This window comes from Vitis vinifera, chromosome 17 (assembly GCF_030704535.1).
Source record: "Vitis vinifera cultivar Pinot Noir 40024 chromosome 17, ASM3070453v1".
Classification (NCBI taxonomy): Eukaryota; Viridiplantae; Streptophyta; class Magnoliopsida; order Vitales; family Vitaceae; genus Vitis; species Vitis vinifera.
Window position 1 is genome coordinate 125,108 of NC_081821.1, and position 14,668 is coordinate 139,775.

The 14,668-nt window shown below is 37.7% G+C and overlaps 1 pseudogene; it reads left to right on the forward strand.

Annotated features, from left to right (window-relative positions):
* The first annotated feature begins 5,488 nt into the window (after nucleotides 1-5,488).
* On the forward strand, nucleotides 5,489-6,330 carry LOC100266666 (uncharacterized; annotated as a pseudogene).
* The last annotated feature ends 8,338 nt before the right edge of the window (nucleotides 6,331-14,668 follow it).

Here is a 14,668-nt window from a genome sequence, read left to right on the forward strand (position 1 = left end):
CAATCTCAAAGGATATGAGACACACCAGCTCTATTTTTGCAATCTGCCTGCAACCACTAGATGCGCCATACCAGACCATCCAGCTAGACATGCAAACATTAATTGAGGCCTTTACTGCAATTTTTGAGAAACCCCAACCGTTACCACCAGTTTGGGAAATCGACCATTGTATTCCCCTCAAAAAAGGAACGAAGCCAATAAATGTACGCCCTTATAGGTATGCCTATTTTCAAAAGGCTGAAATTGAAAAACAAGTTCTTGACATGTTAAAATTGGGGGTAATTCGGCCTAGTACCAGTCCATTTTCATTTCTTGTTTTGCTTGTTAAGAAAAAAAATGATACATGACGTTTTTGTACCGACTATCGAGCCCTTAATTCTGTTACCATCAAAGATCGATTTCCCATTCCAATTGTCAATGATATGCTCGATGAACTTCATGGGGCATCTTATTTTACCAAACTCGATCTACGGGCTGGCCATCATCAGGTACGAGTCAATCCATCTGATATTCATAAAACTGCCTTTCGTACTCACAATGGTCATTATGAATATCTTGTTATGCCATTTGGTCTTTGTAATGCTCTATCCACTTTTCAAGCCATCATGAATTCCATATTTCGCCCTCACCTCTGACAATTCATTCTAGTCTTCTTTGATGATATTTTAATTTATAACCCCAATTAGAACATACATCTTGAACATGTTAAGCAAGCTTTTGAAATTTTGAGGCATCACACATTTTTTTTAAAACTAAAAAAATGTGCCTTTGGCCAGCAAGAATAAGAATACTTGGGGCATATTGTCACTGCTCATGGGGTCAAAGTGGACCAAAATAAAATACAGGCCATGCTTGATTGGCCTTGTCCTACTAATGTTTTAGAATTACATGGGTTCTTAGGCCTTATAGGTTACTATCGGAAGTTTGTTCGCAATTATGGCATCTTGGCTCGCCCACCCACTAATCTCTTGAAGAAAGGCCAATTTGGGTGGACTGCAAAAGCTGAGACCTCCTTCAAGCTCTTTCAGCAAGCTATGACTACCACTCCCACCCTTGCCATGCCAAATTTTTAGCAACCATTCACTATTGAATCTGACGCTTCCGGGAATGGGATTGGCGTCGTGCTCACCCAATAAGGCAAGCCCATTGCCTTCATGAGTCGAGCCTTAGGAGTCTCCAAATTATCTTGGTCTACATATGCCAAAGAGATGCTTGCCATCATTCATGCCATACGCACTTGGCGCCCTTATCTTCTCGGTTAGGAATTCTACATCCAAACTGACCAGTGGAGCCTCAAGTACTTACTTGAGCAGCGTATGGTAACACCAGAGCAGCAGAAATGGGTTGCAAAGCTACTTGACTATGATTATGAGATACTATATAAACTTGGCCGCGAAAACTCAGCCGTTGATGCTCTTTCTCGCATGCCAGGCTCTCAAACTCTTAATGTTTTATTTGTTTCGCAGGCTAAAATATGGGAGGAAATCAAAATAGCCTCAATAGACAATGCTTACATGGCCCGCATTAGCAAGCTCGCTGCTATCAAATCTGGTCTTCCCTACACCAACTGTCATGGGCTGATCTTCTACAAAAATCGAGTGGTGGTGCCCCCTCAGTCCCATATCCTGAATCAGTTACTACATGAATTCCATGACTCTCCTCTTGGTGGCCACTGATTACTACCCAAAAAGTGCTATTTTACACCTTTAATTCATTATGTTTTAAGCACTTTTGTGTATTAGTTCTCCATCTTTATCCCAATTGGCATGTTAAGGACCTAGCAATGACTTCTAATCATATTTGTGGCTAGTTTTAGTGTTTTGACAGCTTTTTGGATCATTAAGACAAGCCAAGCAAATGAGAGAAGCAAAGAGAAAATGAAGAAAACAGAGGACAGCAGCTGCAGTCTTCTTTCTCACTTTTGGAGCACTTCCCGAAGTCCATTTTCAAAGCTCAGGAAGTCAAAAGTCCAACGTTTCAAACCATGTACGATTTGGAGTTGAAATGAGGAAGATATGGCCTTCGGAAGACAACTGCATCAGCTAAAGGACAATTTCGCACCTTGCGAAATTGGAACTCCAACGTGCGAAATTTAAAGTGGATGGCAGCTGTGCATTCGCGGTGAAGTCCAACATGCGAAATCAACTTGCGAGATTTTCGCAAGTCACCATGCAACGTGCGAAACCTACATGCGAACTGGGATATTTATGCACCGACTCTTTTAGATCTCTTCTTCAGATATTTTTATATAAATTTCCATTCTTCTCCTTGTAATCCACGAACCATAAGATTTCTTAGCTAGGAAGGTTGGAAAAACTTCTCTATATATATTCCCTTGCATCCATTGTAAGACAGCGACGGATAGAAGTATGTAAGACATCGATCAATATATAGATATTTAAATATATAGAATATACAGAGCCTTGCTCTGTTTTTTTCTCTCTTCTCCTGTTCTTCCCCATTTCTATTTTCTTAGTAGCCAAACAGCCTCTGAGGGCTTTTCCTTAGAGGAGGATGATTGGCTAAAACTGTTAGTTTCTCAAAGTATGGATGTTATGTTATGTGATGACTTGGATGCAATCCCATGGAAATTTCTCGCACCTGGAAGGTAAGGTAGTCGTTTTTCATTAAAGGTTCATTAATGCAAAGTTTGGTTTTTATTTCCTTTGGACAACTTCCAACGGCCAATACTTGATAAGCTTTTGGATTTCTATCCATTAGTTATCTCCTACGAGCTATTGGAAGGTGAGGTTTTCAATTCCAAGTTTTGCATTAATCCGTTAGAACCAATTTCAATGGCCATTGAAAGGTGAGTTTATCACTTGGAATGACTTTGAGTTGCCAATATTTGGTAAGCTTTTGGCTTTAGACCATTAGTTATCTCTTACGAGCCATTCAAAGGAAGTCTAAGGTGAATAACCCTTGATGAAATTCACTACCATCTATTTTGCCATTTTAAAGGATTAAAACTTGATTTGCTAAATCCATACTGGTTCGGGAAGCAAGCATCACCATAGTTGCAACCCCAACGCGAGGAGTCTATCCTGAAATTTCCAATTTGCATAAGAGCCAGAGCATAGCTATCCTATCTTTGAGAAACTTGTTTTTACACCCTTTCATTTTAGTCTTTAATGTTAGCTTAGATTAGTTTAAATCTTTCTAAAACATTTACATCTTCTTTTAAAGCTAACATCCATAAGAAAATCACCTATTTTCCTAATTTGAATATCACTTGTGTTTGCGAAAACCCTTCCCAGTGAACGATCCTAGAACCACTATGCTATAGTAGCTTGGCTACTTTAGTAATAGTATTCAAGGTATAAATTTTGTTGATACGCCTTTAAAGCTAAGCTACCATGAGTCGCATCAGCCACTCCGGAGTGCTGTGCACATGTAAAGTATCGCTCAACAGTTTATTGGCCCTCAATGTATCGCATGGTGAATGAGTACAAATCCTCTTGTGATGTTTGTCAACTAGCTAAGGCATCCACCTTGTCCCCTGCTGGTCTCTTACAGCTGCTGCCCATTCCTTGTCAAGTATGGGATGACATCACCATGGATTTCATTGAAGGACTGCCCCCATCCCGAGGCAAGAACACAATCTTTGTGGTCGTCAATTGCCTTAGCAAATCAACTCACTCCTTGGCCTTAACTCACCATTTTTCTGCCAAGATGGAAGCATAAAAATTTGTTGAGGGTGTCGTAAAATTACACGACATGCCCAGATCAATTATTAGTGACCGTGATCCAATTTTCATAAGCAACTTTAGGCTTGAATTCTTTAAATTGTCCAGCACACAATTAAAGATGAGTTCCGCATACCATCCCCAAACTGATGGGCAAACCGAAATCGTCAATCGCTGTGTTGAGCAATATCTACATTGTCTAGTTCACCAGCAACCACGAAAATGGTACTCCTTTCTTCCCTGGCCAGAGTTTTGGTACAGTACGACTTACCATGTTTCAACCGACATGTCACATTTTCAAGCTTTGTATGGTCGCCCTCTCCCCATGATTCCACACTATTAGTTGGGCTCTTCTCCAGTTAATGAGGTCGACCAAAACTTGGCCTCACGCAATGATCTTCTCAATAAGCTCAAACTCAACTTACATCAAGCTTCCAATCGGGTGGAACAAATCGCCGATTCAAAAAGGCGGGACATCGAATTCAATGAAGGAGACCTTGTTTTCCTTAAACTGCATCCTTGTCGCTAACAAATAGTGTTCAAAAGAGCATCTCAGAAACTTGCTTACCGGTTTTATGGGCCCTTTCCAATTGAGAAACGCATTGTCAAGGTAGCATATCAACTCCAACTTCCTGCGGGGTCTCGCATCCATCCGGTATTCCATGTTTCTTTGTTAAAAAAATAAGATTGGTGATTCAAGTGCAGGTTGTCCTACTTTGCCACCTCTCACCGATGATGGTGCTCTCATCATCGAACCTGCAGAAATCATAGACACTCGTTGGCTTAAAAAATTGGGGAAATTTTTTGAAGAGTGCTTGGTCAAATGGAAACACCTTTCTGTTGAAGATGCTACTTAGGAGAATGCAACAAAGTTGCAAGATCAGTTCTCTGACTTGGACCTTGGGGACAAGGTTCCAGTAAAAGTGGGGGGTATTGATAAACCATGAAGATCTCAGCGTGTTTCTCGGCCAAATTAGAAATATTTGGACTGAGTCTTGAGTTGCAAGCTTGGAGAAGAAGTTTGTTTGTGTTAAGAGTCTTTATTTCAGTTGGAGTCCTATTATTCTGCAAGAAGTCCTATTCTTCTACTAGTTTTTTTATTTCTGCTTCCATGATTTAATTTCTGTTTGTGCACAATAGTTGTGGCCGTAAATTTAGGAAGAGTGGTTAGAAAATATATGTATTTAAATTCTTTCAATGAATAAAAAGAATATCAGAAAATTGTTCAAAACAGTGTGGTATGTTCTCACCCGAAGAGTACACTTTATCTTTATTTCAGGAGATTTGGCTGGGACCTAACGCCTTTCTTCTCTCGTTTACCGCTCTATTTAAAATATTGCCAATCTTTAAATAATCCCCGTTTTTGGCTATATGTAAAAGTGTTGTTTGTAAAGAAGCTCCAAGAGATCATTTTTGTATTCATTTCCCTGCACCTCTCCTTTTTCCTAGTTGGTTAGAGATTCTGCATATATTATTTCTTCATTTCCCTTTTTCACACCCTGATTATCTTTTGTAGAAGTTGAAACAAAAGAGAATTGATAATTTCTTGAAATTCATTGTCTTATTTGCCTGGGTTATCTTCTTATTCTATTCTTGGTAAAAAAGAGCATTATATTGATAGTGCAAGATGCAACACAACTCAATAACATACCAATGCCATTTATTGTCCGAGAATGCATTTGAAGAAGATAGTTTTCCATGATTCAAAATAAACAGTTTTAGTCGATAGGTGTTTGATTTCCAGTTCAATGACATCCCCCAAAAGAAACTTTGTAGAAATTACTTTGACATCTACCCAGAAAATGTGGCACCGAGGCTGGTTGTGGTCCTTAGCAATACTACTGTTGGCTGCATTAAGCGCAGAGTCTTCACAAACTCTTACAGGGAAAGAAAAATCTGTTGTATTTTTGTCACCTGAGTTTGTCCTAGGACCAGGATCGGTAGTCAATAGGTACTACCAAAATGTCAACCTTCCAAGAGGTCACATTGCTCTCAAGAATTTCAATGCCGAAGTAGTTGATGAGGCAAGGTTGCCTGTTCCCCTTCAGGAAACTTATCTCCACCACTGGGTTATTGAAAGATACTATCAGCGTAAAGGTGTGGAAGCTCCTGAACACAGTTCCATAAAGGAGGCCCGCAATCCAGAGTTCATAACTGTGAGGAACAGTGGAATATGTCAGAGTAATGTTCTTGGACAGTATTTTTGGCCTTGGATCTGAAACACGGCGAACAGTCACACATGTGCCAGACCCTTATGGAATAGAAATTGGTGATCCAGATGAAATTCCTGATGGGTACGAGGAGAAATGGTTGCTTAATATTCATGCAATTGACACTCGGGGTATGGAAGATAGGTTGGGATGCACTGAATGTAGGTGTGATCTTTATAATGTTACAAAGGATGAATACGGTGATCCTTTGAGTTCGGACTATAAAGGAGGCTTGAGATGTTGCTATGATTAGACACAATGCAGAATTAAAAATGGTTTTGAAAGGCGCCAAGAGAAGCCTCTATGTGAGATATACAGTGAAGTGGGTTGATTGGGACAACTCTGTTGTGCCAGTTAAAATTTATATATTTGATGTCACTAATGCTTGGAAAAGGTGGAATGCTTTTTTAGACACAAAAATTTTAGTACATTAAATTACCACTAATTTGATATTCAAAATAAATAAATATCTTTTTATCGATAAGTTTCTTAAGAAAAAAAACTAATCTCCTACCATAAAAAGGATAATAATAATTATAAGAAAAATATATTATTATTATTATTATCTTATTGGTAAAACCTCTAAAAGAATAGAAGTTGTTAAAATCACGAAATTAAATCCCTTGAATGAAGCAACTAAAATCCAAAATTCGAAATTCAAATTATCTGCCTTCACCTATAACTAAAGGTGACTTCTTTCAAGGAATGAGAGAAATTCAGAAATTGAGAAATCAGAAAAATCCAAAATAAGGAAAATCCTAAAGAGAAAATCTAGAGGCAACTTCGTACAGGAAAAGAAACTTCACAACAAAAGAAAAGGTTTCATCGAATCTCCCTACAAGTTCGGTAAATGACAAAAGAACTGCTACACACGTTTTTCGCCATTCAACGAGTTCATTAAAGAATAAGTCACTTGTGACCCATGATTGACATTCGAAATCAAGAAAACGTCATCGTTGTTTTTCAAGTTATAGTCAAAATGAAAGAATCAAAGGGAAAATATTATTTTGTAAAGAATATTATATTTGAGATTGAACCTCAATATTTTTAATTTTGATAAATATTTTGTTCGCATTATTTTTACTATTGTTTTGCTCAACCATTTACGAAATTTGTGTGTATAGCTTCAACATATCATAGTGCAAGGCATAATTACATGGTAAGAACTTCCCTTTGTATTTGAATTCTTCAATTTATTTGTCTAATTTTAGAGATATCATCATATCAAGCTAAGATATAAATAAGCAATGAGTTTGTGCGTGTGCATGTGAGTGTGTTTGTGTGTGCGTGACTTCCATAAAAGCATAATGAACCGGTCCAATTTCCACAGGACTTTTAGATGTCCTAGTAGTGAACTACTGGATTTGTCTTATTGGGGAAAATTGAAACCACAACTTTGGTGCTAAATCTTTGACAAATGTAGAGGACTCTTGCTATAGGCATATTTACCAATGGAAAAGTGCTAGTGTAGACCCTCAATTTTGTCCCTTGACATTGACATGTATCTTAGGGGTGTCGCCCACACCCAATTTTTGTATGTCATGGCCATGGAGCTCTTGTTGGGCTTAATCGATTTTCAAACCTCACGTGAGTTCACCTATGGTTCAATTTAGTGCGAGTGTTTGGTCCATTACGAGATATCGTAATGGCCAATTCCTTGGTTCATATCATGCTACAGGATAGAGGTTAAGGTCTCCATAAAAAATTATTTATAGACCCTCAATTTTGTCCCTTGACACTTGCATGTATCATGGGGGTGTCACCCGCACCCAATTTTTGTATGTCACGGCCATGGAGACCTTGTTGGGCTTAATCGGTTTTCGGACCTCACGTGAGTTCACCTATGGTTCGATTTAGTGCGAGCGTTTGGTCCATTATGAAATGTTGTCATGACCAATTCCTTGGTTCATATCATGCTACAGGATATAGGTTAAGGTCTCCACAAAAAATTATTTATAGACCCTCAATTTTGTCTCTTGACACTTGCATGTATCTTGGGGTGTCACCCACACCCAATTTTTGTATGTCACGGCCATGGAGCCCTTGTTGGGCTTAATTGATTTTCAGACCTCACGTGAGTTCACCTATGGTTCGATTTAATGCGAGAGTTTGGTCAATTATGAAATGTTGTCATAGCCAATTCCTTGGTTCATATCATGCTACAAGGTAGAGGTTAAGGTCTCCAAAAAAAAAACTTTAGTTCAGTTGGAGCTCGTTGAAGCCCATCCCAATTGGAGCACTCTAACTTGTTTTAATCATTTCTTCCTTATCCAAGCTCAGAATTGTGCACCATTTTTTTTTTGTTGGATTTCTTACTCTTCAAGAAATATTTTGTCAAAATTTGAGAATTTTTCTCAACCGGATTGACCGATTTGCCTGGCCAACTCACTGAAGCCCATCCCAATTGAAACACTCGGTTTTTTTTAGTCATTTCTCCTTCATCCGTGCTCAGAATTACGCACCATTTATTTTTATTTTTTGATTCCTTACTCTTCAAGGAATATTTTTTCAAAATTTGAGAATTTTTCTCAACCGGCTTGACCAATTTGCAATCGGCTCAGCCGGTTCATCAGGGCAACTCGTTGAAGCCTATCCAAATTGGAGCACTCTAGCTTGTTTTAGTCATTTCTCCCTCCTTTGAGCTCAGAATTGCGTACCATTTTTTTTGTTAGATTCATTACTCTTCAAGGAATATTCTATCAAATTTTGGGAATTTTTTTCAACCATATAAATTGGTTTGCAGGTTGATTGCAACCCACCCCGAATCCATGTTGATTCTTGATGGGTAAGCAATGGGGGATTTATGAGAGGTAGCTACCCGCCTTGTGACTGAAGGAGGAGTTGAATAAACTGGAGTTCCAAGGCTGATGGTGGGAAATTCCAAAGCTAGAGGGGAAGAAAAATGAGGTGGTGCAGATGCTGAGGGAGGAAGTTGGTATAAAAGGATTTTCAAAGAGGGTGTGAAGAGAAGGTTTTGGAAATTTTGGATGAGAGGTTCTGCTAGGGTGACGATTGAAAGTGGGGGAGATGGGACATTGAGATTGGAAAAAGAGAAAAGAGAGAGAGGAGATAGGGAAATATAGTAAGGAGTGACAAAAACTGGTTTGAGAAAAGAAGAGGAGAGTCGGCTGGTTCTCAAGCATATAGAGGGAAGGAAGAGCCTGCTAAAAGCCCAATAGTCCTTGCTGGAAATGAGCACTCTCAGGTATGTCTATTGTGGATTTTTTGTTCGTCTTGATTATCATGTGGCCTTTCCTTTCTATTTGCTATTTTCTGTGGGTTACATGACTGAGGTCTGATATTAGGCCATATGTTTGTTTTTATTGGATTCTTGAGCCATTCTTGGATTGTGGTTGTTAATCCATCTTTGTTTCTTTAGTTTTGGTTTAGAAATAATCTGAATTTGCTTTAGTTTTACTATGCATTACATGAGAGGTTATATTCTAGTCCATATCTTAAATTCGTTTTGGGTCATCTCACTCAAAAAGAACCAGTGATTTGTGTACAGAATGGCAACTGACTGCATTGCTAGGGGTTTTCAGTTATCTTCAGTGGTGTGCTTTGTCTGAGAAAATGTATCCAATTGTAGGATTATTTATTACTTTATATATGAACCGTTGGGGTTAAATCTGTGGATAGGAATTGCTTGCATGCATTGTAGAAATGGAAACAAAACTCGAAAAGGTATTGGATAGTAAAAGAAAAATTGTGGTTGGCTGGAAGAGGAAGCGGGCGACTCAGTATGCAGCATACTTATATGCTTTGAACTCAAAGAAAAATAGGCTTTGAAAACGGAGAAAATTAGATGGGTACAGAATGAATAATGGACTTAATTTTGAAAAATCTTTGCTTAAAGGTTATTCAAATTTTATGAAAATTGAGTTGCCACAACGCATAATGTTTTATGTAAATGGTGACTAGACTGATTTCCCTCAAAATATCGTTACCTTGGTGAGGAAAGATTTTCAGATAGGGAAGTCATATACTGAGGTTAAACTCAATAGTAATTGCTTTATGCTAGACTTCATGCACATGGTACAGGTAGATATGAAATTAGGTTTACAATAACCTATTATTTAGATTGAGAAGGCTGGTGGTGAATGCTTGACATTTGATCAGTTGGCTCTCAAAATTTCTCTTGGGCAGAACGCGGATCTATTGAGGGGTCCAAATAATGCTCATGAAACAATAGAACACTTGAGTAAAGCTCTTGGTGTGCCATACAGCCACCCATGCAGCCGCATCCCCTCACAACCATCCTATAGCTCCCATACTACCTATATGCAGCTCAAGGTCTCCCTTACACCTCACCCATTCAGCCGCACCCCCTCACGACCATCCCATAACTCCCATACTGCCCATATACAGCTCAAGGTCTCTCTCACACCTTACCATGCAGCCGCCCCTAATCATATGCTCACCCACACATCACCACCATGCAGCTGCATCCCACCTTCAACTCACCCATGGCCTTCGCACACCATCATACAACCACATGCTCGCCCACACGGCCCACCATGCAACCATACCTCATCACAACTCACTCACATAGTCCACACAACTCACCATGCAACCGTACCTGCCTCTCATGCACTCACAAAGCCCACACAACTCACCAAGTTGCCACTATGAACATACACACACAGCCACCGTCAACTTATCCCACTCACAATGCCCACCCATCATCCCTGGAACATCATCTAGCTTCGGTCCTCAGCTTCTATCAGTCCAGACCTCATTCTCCACTACCACTAGCACCGACCCATGTGAAAGAAAATGCATGTGACTTTCATGAATTCGGTGGCCTATAATTGATCTTTGGCAGCCAATTTTTTTTATGGAGAAGTATGGAATTTGTGGTTGTTAGTGGACGAAATTCAAGTGGAAAAGATGGTAATTCCCAACCGAAAGTCAACGGAATTAGAATAGCTAAGTTTCAGCCACATAATGAAGTTTCATGGCTACATTTTAATGGTCGTTTGGTGAATATTAGAGGTTACATATATAGGGTTTGGTCATGGTTGAAAATTCTCTTAATTCAAGTAGAAATACGACTAAATTTTAGTAAATTTAGTGGTTGCATATGTTGTGTGCTTATGCTTATTGACTCACCCTTTTCTGCAGCGCATAGCTAAGGACCTTAGGTACGCATCATTGTTCTGATTGTCGATTTCCTATGCATGCTGAATACCAGCTAAGATTGTATGAGTCTTGTCATCCATGTAGCCTGGGAGAGATTGACTGATCTTTGACCCATATGCTCCGATATACCAAATTCACTAGTAGAACCCGAACCCCAAGCCTAGAGGGTTGCTACCTCGCATGAGGTACCTTTCTAATAGGTAACCTGATCTCTGTACCCAAAAATTGAGTTTCATGGACCACTTTTTCTTAACTGGAGTCATTAAGGGGGGTTTTTGTTCTTACTTAATTTTCCCCATTTCAAAAATAAAAATAAAAAGTAAATCGCGACTCCAAACAAAACTATTCCTCATCAGGGACGGATTTTTCAAAACTCGAAAAATACTTTTTCTCCACATATTTTTTAATCACGAGTCACGCCAGTCGGTGGATCGGGGAAGGGTACACAACTAGTGTTATTTGTACATGTAGTCCTGGAAATTTGGCTCTACAAAAATCCTCTTGGGTAATAGCAGATCTTGAAACACTGCATAACTTTTGACTATGGTTGTGGCATTGTGGGTACCATCTGTGAGATGGTCTGTCACATTCCATATATCTCAAAAAATAAATGCATCTTTTGTGTATGGTAGTATACTTAAAATAAATCTTACAACATAAAACATAATTTTATTTATGAGTGATAGATCAAAAAACAAGTGGTTACAAGTAACAACACAATATTGTTAGACTAGTTTCATAAAATAGCTGGGTAGAACTTGAAAACAAAATGTTTTCATAAGTTTCAGAAAACAAAAGGTGGAAATTTATTTAGTTTGTCTGCACGCCTTGAAATTTCTTTAATATAGGTTTTATTGTTTGTTGTTGTTTAGTTATTATTAGTACTTGTTTGGTACAGGTGGAGTATGATGTAGAGTCTTGCAGCATCACTAGTGAAATTGAGGACTAGTGCATTGATGTCAAAAGGACAAATCTGATTATGCCAATTGGTGATCATGTCATTTATGGTGTTTTCCACCAACATTCAGGAGGGATTGGTTCTACGCTTTACAAAGGTGATTTTAAACATCTAATTTTGTGTGTAATAGCAAGTAACATGCTTTGCTTTTGGGTGTAACAATTAATTAATATTTACTTTTGGGTGTAAATGGCATCTAGTTCGCTGCTTAGATGTCAGGTGTCTAGGTTGACGTTCATACGTCAGGCGTCTAGGTTGACGCTCAGACGTTAGGCGTCTAAGCTGACGCTTCAGACGTCAGGCGTGTAGGTTGACGCTCAAACATTGGGCGTCTAAGCTGATGCTCAGACCTTAGGCGTCTAGTTCGGCGCTTAGATATCAGGCGTGGTTGACCACACATGTTAGAAATCCTGAGAACTTAACTGGATGGATTTGCTCATTTGATAAGTCAAGTCAACTCGATCTATCCATTCTGTCTGGCATTGTAGGCCTGTTTGAAAGGTCAGTCAGCTTGGTCTGTTCATTCCGTATGGCATTGTGGAAGAAGGAAAGCTTCTCACTTCTGGTGCTAAACGAAGCTTTATCTTGATCCAGATGGAGTGACCCTAGACGGGTTATATGTTTGCCCTGGAAGGCTAAAGGGTCTTGAGTCTGGGAATGGCACATGGAGGGAAGCCCCTCACAGTGATGGCTCTACAACCAAAATGTAGAAGAGCCTCATAACTCCTGTGTGCTTCTGGGTGCTGCTGTAATTAGATTCCAGAATTAGCGTCTCTTCATTAGATATCTTGATAGAGCTTGGTTGAGGATAACAGATAGACATTCCTACAATATAACCAACTTCATTTCCTATTTCCATCACTTCTCCATAAATTGGTATTGAAGAGCAAATAACCCTTCCATCCTGAACTCACCACAACAATCAGATCATTGAAATATGACAGTAAGATCATCAAACTCCTGACAGTAAATCAGTACAATAAACATTATTGACATTATTAAAGTAGTTGTGCAACAGTGAAGAGAACATGAAGATGGACAGTCGAAACAAAGCTTGAGGAAAATGAATTTTGATAGAAAAATAAGGCTTGAACTAGATCTTGAAGATCGACAGTGCGCATGAAGCATATACACTAAATGAATGTGGTGGAAAGAGGAAGGAAAGAAGTTGCACTAGTACAAAAATGGTTTATGGTGTCACTATTTACGGTGTCACTTTTAAAATAATGACACCATAGGATTTATAATTAATAAAGGTGACACATCATATAAAAAATCTTCAATTGAGGTAGTTAGATGATATTAATTTTATATTTATAGTGTCATTTTTTGGGAAGTGACATCATATAAAATAATTTTTTTTAAGTATTATAACCCATTTTTAGAATTAATAATGATGGATACTATATAAAAATCCCATTGTTTCCATATCTCACCCACAATCCAAAAAATCTCAATATATAAATCCTATATATAAAATCGTGATCTTCTTTAACCTTTTCTCTCACCCATAGTCAACACGCTCACAACCGACATTCTTCACTTTGTGGACTCCCAGGTAACCCAAAATGTCTTGGATCTATCACTTTTTTTTTCTTTTATTAATGTCATTCTATTAATTTGTTTCAACATCTTTGTATTATGGTTTTTGTGAATTGTGTTTTCTTGAGTTGTAGGGAAGAAAAATTTAGGTTTAATCTTTTAGCATAGAAGAAAAAACTGTAGATTAATTGATTTTTTAATCTAAACCAAACACATGGTCAAGTCCTTAAAAAAAGTGAAAAACAGGAAAAAAAAATTAATGATTTTTAATATCTATTTGTGTGAGAATGACATGTACATAATTTTTTTGAGATATACTATCACATATTCTTCATCCTTTCTAAAAAATGAGAGAGGAAAAAAAAATGATTTTTCTGTTTGTATCTAAGTGGGAATGAGATATAGAATTTCGTTGAGAGTATTCAACCCCAAAAGGACCAATTCGGGAAGGCATGTGTGGTATTGACGGGAGATAATAAGATGGAAATCATAACCATAGCCATGTTCGATCTCTCTATGTCTTTCTATCCTCTTCAATTAATTCATGGGCATAAATATTTTATTTAGTTTTTATATTTAGTTTATTTATAGTTTATTTAGTTTCTAAAATCCAATTAGCTAGATATTTTATTTGATTTTATTTTTATATTTAAGTAGTTGAGTTTTGGAAAGTTTTTATATTTTGTTAATAGAAATAGAAATTTTTATATTTTTTATTATTAGGAATTTCTATTTTGTTAAATTGTAAGTATCTATCTCAATAAAAGATTATTAATATTCAAATGAAAGTGATGAAAGAGAGTAAATATTTTAATGCTCAATTATATTTTAATGTTTTTTTTTTTACATAAGGGTTTATTTATGTTTTCAATTTTGAAGTTCCCTTTCCAAGTCCATCAACAAAAGTAGTGTCCAACCTTAAAATGGGCATGTGTGGTATTGACGGGAGATGATAAGATGGAAATCATAACCATAGCCATGTTCTCTATGTCTTTCTATCCCCTTCAATTAATTCATGGGCATAGATATTTTATTTAGTTTTTATATTTAGTTTATTTATAGTTTATTTAGTTTCTAAAATCCAATTAGCTAAATATTTTATTTGATTTTGTTTTTATATTTAAGTAGTT